The 6321-nt window shown below is 39.5% G+C and overlaps 1 long non-coding RNA gene across 1 annotated transcript; it reads right to left on the bottom strand.

Annotated features, from left to right (window-relative positions):
- Positions 1–5654: 5654 nt before the first annotated feature.
- LOC134038182 (uncharacterized) lies at positions 5655–6083 on the bottom strand. The gene is made up of 3 exons (XR_009932656.1): positions 6007–6083; positions 5843–5912; positions 5655–5741 (listed from the first exon to the last, which is right to left on the bottom strand). It is a non-coding gene; the product is annotated as an uncharacterized LOC134038182 (long non-coding RNA).
- Positions 6084–6321: the final 238 nt, after the last annotated feature.

The following is a 6321-nucleotide window of genomic DNA, read 5'->3' as shown; positions in this document are numbered from 1 at the left end:
TTGGATTCAAGTTCAAGTAATGACACTGCATTTCACCGTCAAAACTGAAGTCTGTATCAAGTGTAGATGGGAAAAGCTTCATTTTTCACAACTGACATGGACCCTTTCTTCACTTTGACAGGTCTGGAGGGTCATGCAGAGGCCTGCTCAACAGAGTTCAACAGAGGATGCAACAGACTCGAGGATGGTGAGATCCACACAGACCCCTTGCTGGACTACCCCTCTCTAGCTGGACAGCTTCTCTTCAGCCCTGACCCCAGAACAGCTTGATCCAGCTGGCCTGCCTGCCTGCAGGCCCTGCTTGCCCCTGCCTGCCAGCCCTCCAGAGACAGTCACCCCACAGACACAGTAGCTCTGCAGCCTGCTTTTTTGAGGACATTGATGAAAAAGGACAAGCCAGCATTACTTTGATGAAAGTCTAAATGTTTAATCCTTTCCATGTGCCAGTATGCCAAGCTGCTGACTTTGTGTCTTAAGTGATGAAACTAGTTCAAGTGATAGACTTTTGACCTGAATCCAATGATTATTCATCTGAATAAAAACCACTCAAGAGAAGTACTGCTTCTTGGAGCATTTGTGCTCCACATCAGTACATCTCACACATTTGCCTTTGTTTCCATGGGATTCATGGAATTGTTAGTTTCTGCTCCACCATTTCCACCCTAGTGTAATAATAAGTATAATTTAGGACAGCAATTACATTTTTGTGTTATCCTTCCGCATTACACACATTTAGTCAATGTTCTTAAACTCAACCGATTATTGTCATTTTACCATACTGTTCATATTGAACAGACATCAGTGTTTACTTGGGAAGATGACTGTATATTTCCACTTTTGATTTGTATTTCCATCGTAAGTTTGGTCTTTAATTTCATTTGGAAGTGGTATTAAAAGGTCTTACATTTAACTTGTTTATACCTGTAGACACCCTGTGAAGCCCCCACTGCAGAGACAGTTGGTGACAGAGAGGTGCAGACATTAAGTTAAACATGCCTTAAGAATAGAGTAACAAATAGAGACTAAATGTGTAAATGGCTGTTGAAACTGAGTTGGTGCATGTCAGTTTAGGCAAAGGTAACCTTTTAAACCTCTAGGTTTAAAACAAATTCAGATTTGATTGGAACTCTCTTTTATACATTTATAGTTGGATTTGACATTTAATTCATTTAGCAAGTTGTTTAACTCAAACAACCATAACACGGTACATATGGTATACAATGCTGCAGTCAGATTTGGCGAAATTGTTAGCTTGGATGTTATCTTTACATATAGATGGGGTCTTGTTGATGCGCACGCAGCTTCAAGGCAGAAAGACGCGTTCCATTTCACTTTTACTGTACCTACACCTTTAATGTTCCCGCCATCCCCCCATTTCTGAATAAAGTTCGACTGATCTGATTTGTTGATTTCTGTTGCTATGAAAACCAGTTTAGCCAAGCTAACTAACATTGTTTTTAGCTAGCTTGCATTACCATTCAATTGCTAACAAAACATTAGTAAAAATAGCTTGCTAATCGGGCAGAACTTGAACTCGGGCAGGAGACTCTGAGACCTCAGCGCACCACTAGCATCTCGTCATATCACGCAGTCGGAGCACAGCTAGATAATCAGCGTCAGCGCTCTTGGGTACCCAGCATGCAGTGCGGCATGTTAAAAAAACAACAGCTACGCAAGGGATTTCAGTTGTTGTGTTCGTTCAGTTAGATGTTTGTAATGTTATTGGCCGGGTTTCCCAGATTCGTTAAGAAGCTCTTAACGCTAAGAGCTTCTTAGGAGCGTTCTAAGAGCGTTCTAGAGCGTTCTTAGAACGCTCTTAAGAAGCTCTTAGCGTTAAGAGCTTCTTAACGAATCTGGGAAACCCGGCCATTGTTTGTTAGTTAATATAATCTTGTTGGTCACCTTGAGTGTGCATGCTGTGTAGTTTAATGGGAACAGAGAGTCGGCCATTTTACTATCACAGGCTATACTTGCAAGGAGCTGAACGTGGGCTGTGCCCTAGACCAGACCAATTGCCTATGAGGCTAATCTTGATTCTGGATTGACTGAGATTCTGGAAAGAGATCTACTCAAGAAGAGAGTCAATATCTGTGGTTTTCAAGCCATCTTTGAGAAAGTTTGAAAACAATGTTGCGGTTAATATGTTTTGATTGTGGGAGGCAACTTTTGGACTACACCTAAACCTCATGCGGCCACCGCACCACCCGCACTGGCAAAGAGGGAAACAGCATGGATGGGGAAAGTGTGTGGGCAGAGCAAGCAGTAGTAGTACATAAACTACACACGTCCTTTACTAAAGTGTATTCTGACTTTCATAAAGTTATTGTTGTAATCAAAGCTTTTAAAGAATGGATCTCTGCATGATGGGCCTGACCAGAGCACAGGTGGCCTGACACAACACGCTTCAAAGTTGTCACTTTCAAAAGGGTGGCATTTTAACCCTGTCAGTCCAACATGTCTAAAAGTTGGTACGCATGCCTTATTGCCAATGGGGAACAAATAAGTCTCAAGAACCCATAATGTCGGCAGCATGGATATTTCTCTACAGTGACACTTTGTGAAGAATTTCAAAAAATGACTTCAAATCAGCCATTGATCCAATTGTCTTGAAATGTTGTGTACATGTATGAAATACATGTCTGTGTCATGTCAATTTTGTAATGGTTTGCAATGCTGAGGAGGAACCCGCCATTGCTGCCTGCAGCTATATTTATTATTATTCTAGTTCCATGGGAGTCAATGGCAGCCCCTAGAACCCTTGGATAACTTTTTGAGAAATTTGGCACACTCATTAAGGACAGTTCCTTCTATACCGACACCAAGTTTCATGTATCCTATTAGACCACTCTAGCGCCACCAATGGGTCAAAGTTGGACTTGTGTTTACACACGCAACTTTTGAACCGTATGACTGATTTTCAAAAATGAGGTACCATTGGATTCCCTGGATCAAGACGAGTTCAACGCACCCTATGACGTCAATTTCCGGTTATATAGATTTTCCGCCATTTCCGGTTTTATCAAAAACCTTTGAAAGCCTACTCCTCCTACAATTCTTGTCAGATATTCTTTAAAATTACCAATGATGATCTTCAGACCAAGCCTCACAAAAGTTATCAAAAATAATTTTGATTCTCACAACCGTTTGTTCGGTACAGCCAATCAAATTCAGCAGAAAAGCCGCCAAACAAGAAGTGAAGTCATATCTCAGCAAATCTTTGAGATATCAACGCCAAACTTGGTATGATGACTCGGAACCCTCTTCTGAGGATGTCTACACAATTTGGTGTCATGTGATCACTGGGCGTGGCCGCAGCAAGCAAAAATGTGTTTTGGCCAATAACTATTGATTTGTTTGCCTTTATTAAGTGATTCCTTTGTCTCATGATATCTTGGGACATCCCGTGTGTGACACATGATAACTTGTGATGAAAGCCGAATTGATGCGGCCGCCATTTCGAAATAATTGAAAAACGTTTTTTCTCTACTCCTTCTACAATTTTTGTCATATCTTCTTCAAAATTACCAGAGATGATCTTCAGACCAAGCCTCACAAAATTCAAAACATTCCAGATTGCGCCCAATGAAATGTCTCCCCTGCTCCTCAGCGCGCGCGCTCCACATTCTCACACACTCAGCCTTTCCCTTGACACACGCGCAAGCTTGGCGAGACGCATACACAACATTTCAGGCAATTGTGGGCTGACCAAGCCCCCACTCATTGCTTGGTCTTTAGCAAAGGCCCATGTGGATCTTGATGGTATTGCATTTCCGATTTTGTATGCAATGGTAAAAAGTTCTAAAAATCCTGAAACATTGATAGTATAGGCCAAGAGTAACTACCACACCACAAATGGCCCAATATCACCCATAAGTGACGCTACAGGCCACGCCCTGATACACAAAGATACAAGGCTTTCTGGAATGGGTAGGCTCACCAAGCCCCCTCCCTTCACTCCTTTGCTTGAAATAAAAGCCCTTGTGGATCTTGATGGTATTGCATTTCAGATTTGGTATCCCATTGGTAAGTCTACAGCATGGATGTTTCTATACAGTGACAATTTGTGAAGAATATACATTTTTCAATGGTTCGCAATCTTAGGAGGAATCCGCCATTGCTGCTTGCAGCTATATTTCTTTTTGCTTTCTCTGACGATTTTGTCACCAGATTTGCATTGGTCTCTATGGGCGAGAGTTGGACTTTGTCTCTCTTTCGTGGTGCTCTGAACAAATGTGTACGTCTGTTGGATTCAACAGACAACTGTCTACGACCAGCACAAATTAGCTATCTATTGATCCAAAAATGAAGCATGAAGAGCGAAAATTGTGGCAATGCTGGCAAACTATAAATATTTTTTCAACGACATCCGAAGCTGCCCTCCACTCTAAGCGATTCAGTCTGCACTCTAGGGTTTCACGTAAACACCCATGTAAATCTCAGAAACGGCTTGAAAAAGTCATGAAACATAATCAGTGATATTGAAAAAAGTTGAATAGATATCAAAAAGCTGAATTATTTAAAAATAGTTTAGGGTTTTGTCAACATTTTAAAGTTTAAATGGTGGCTCTAGCTGAAAGATTGAGGAAGAAGAAGGATTTGGAAGTTGAAGAAGTTTAAAGAAGTTTGAGAGGATTTGAAAGAAAACTCCATTGGAAACCCATGTTAAAAATATTATGAATATTGATTTATATTAATTCAAGCATAAGAGGTACAAAGCTGAAAAGTCACAGCAGGAATGGCCTAAAACTGCTGAATTTTTTGATAGCTGAACGGCTTTAATAGCTGTAGATTTGATGGCGCTGAAACGTGCCACGGAAGAAATAGAATAAGAAGAATAAGAAGAATATGAAGTTGAATAAAGATTCAAAGAACAATACTTGGAATGCTGAAGCAGCATTCCAACAATAATAATACCACCAATAACAATAGGTTTCCTCCTACCGGAGGAATCCTAATAATACCACCAATAACAATAGGTTTCCTCCTACCGGAGGAACCCTAATAATAAAACTAACAATAACAATAGGTTTCCTCCTTACGGAGTAATCCTAATAAAACTAACAATAACAATAGGTTTCCTCCTTACGGAGGAATCCTAATAATAATAATAATAAAACTAACAATAACAATAGGTTTCCTCCTTACGGAGGAATCCTAATAATAAAACTAACAATAACAATAGGTTTCCTCCTTACGGAGGAATATAACATAGAATATAAATATAGCTGCAAGCAGCAATGGAGGGGCCAAGCAGTCCAGAGCAGGACATGGCCTCCATGGCACTTTTGCAACAAGCAGGTCACAACGAGCTATTGCACTCATGTGACACACCCAGTTCGTTTGAAATATGTTTCTGCTCAGAAAAAGCTATCATGAATAAAAAAAGAAAAAAAGAAGTGGCTGTGACCTGTAGCACCACCTACGGTCGAATATGGGTCCTTTGTGGTGTGGGAGTTACACTTGGCCTGTACTTGTAACGTGCATTCACTTTATTCGCTTCTTGGCTTTGGTCAAATATATTGTTCGATACACCAAGGTGATTCCAAATTAGATTTGCTGTAACTGACAAACAATTTAAAAAATCCATCAGATAACTTTTGTGAGGCCAAAATGTATTTATATAACAAACACAAAACGACAAATGTTATAGAATAGAAATGTGTATGGTCTCACATGCCTATTTTGACCTTTGTGATGAAGCCGTTTGTCTGTTTGACAAACTGATATGATCCTGCAACATACTAAAGCAACACAAACATTCAATAGGAATATTGATACATATATTTGAGTAAATATATTTGGATAATATGTTTGCAAATCATAACAGTGTATCTAGACTTACTTGTTTCTTTAGGACGTTGGGAATCTCAGAAGACCACAATGAATAATAGTTTGTTGTTCACAAACTAAATCTGAAAGACCTAAAAGTAAAACAATGGAAATTATACAGATGTGCTTATTAACTTCAATTCATTTAACTGGAACTTGTACGAAGTTCATACTTACACTTGATAATATTAGGGAATTGTCCCTGTAGTTGGTGTTTAAATTGATCAGCCATGTTTAAGATACTGGTGGTTGTTATGATCTGACAAAAAAAACAAAGTCTCTGGAAGATTTGTTGTGCATCTTCCGCTCATGTTTTATCCAGGAATAGTCAAACTGGCAACAACAGAAAAAAACAGACAATTAGAATAATTGTAAAATTAATAAATAGACTTCATATGGATGTTTATATCAAAGGCTCAGAAGTTACAATTATTTTTCTGTATTTTATGGTGGAGGTAAGCTTAAGAAGCTTACACTTCTGATTCAGTGACA

Source organism: Osmerus eperlanus, chromosome 2 (genome assembly GCF_963692335.1).
Source record: "Osmerus eperlanus chromosome 2, fOsmEpe2.1, whole genome shotgun sequence".
NCBI classification, from domain to species: Eukaryota; Metazoa; Chordata; class Actinopteri; order Osmeriformes; family Osmeridae; genus Osmerus; species Osmerus eperlanus.
Note: the sequence above shows the minus strand (reverse complement) of the source record. Positions and strands in the feature narration are given on the sequence as shown.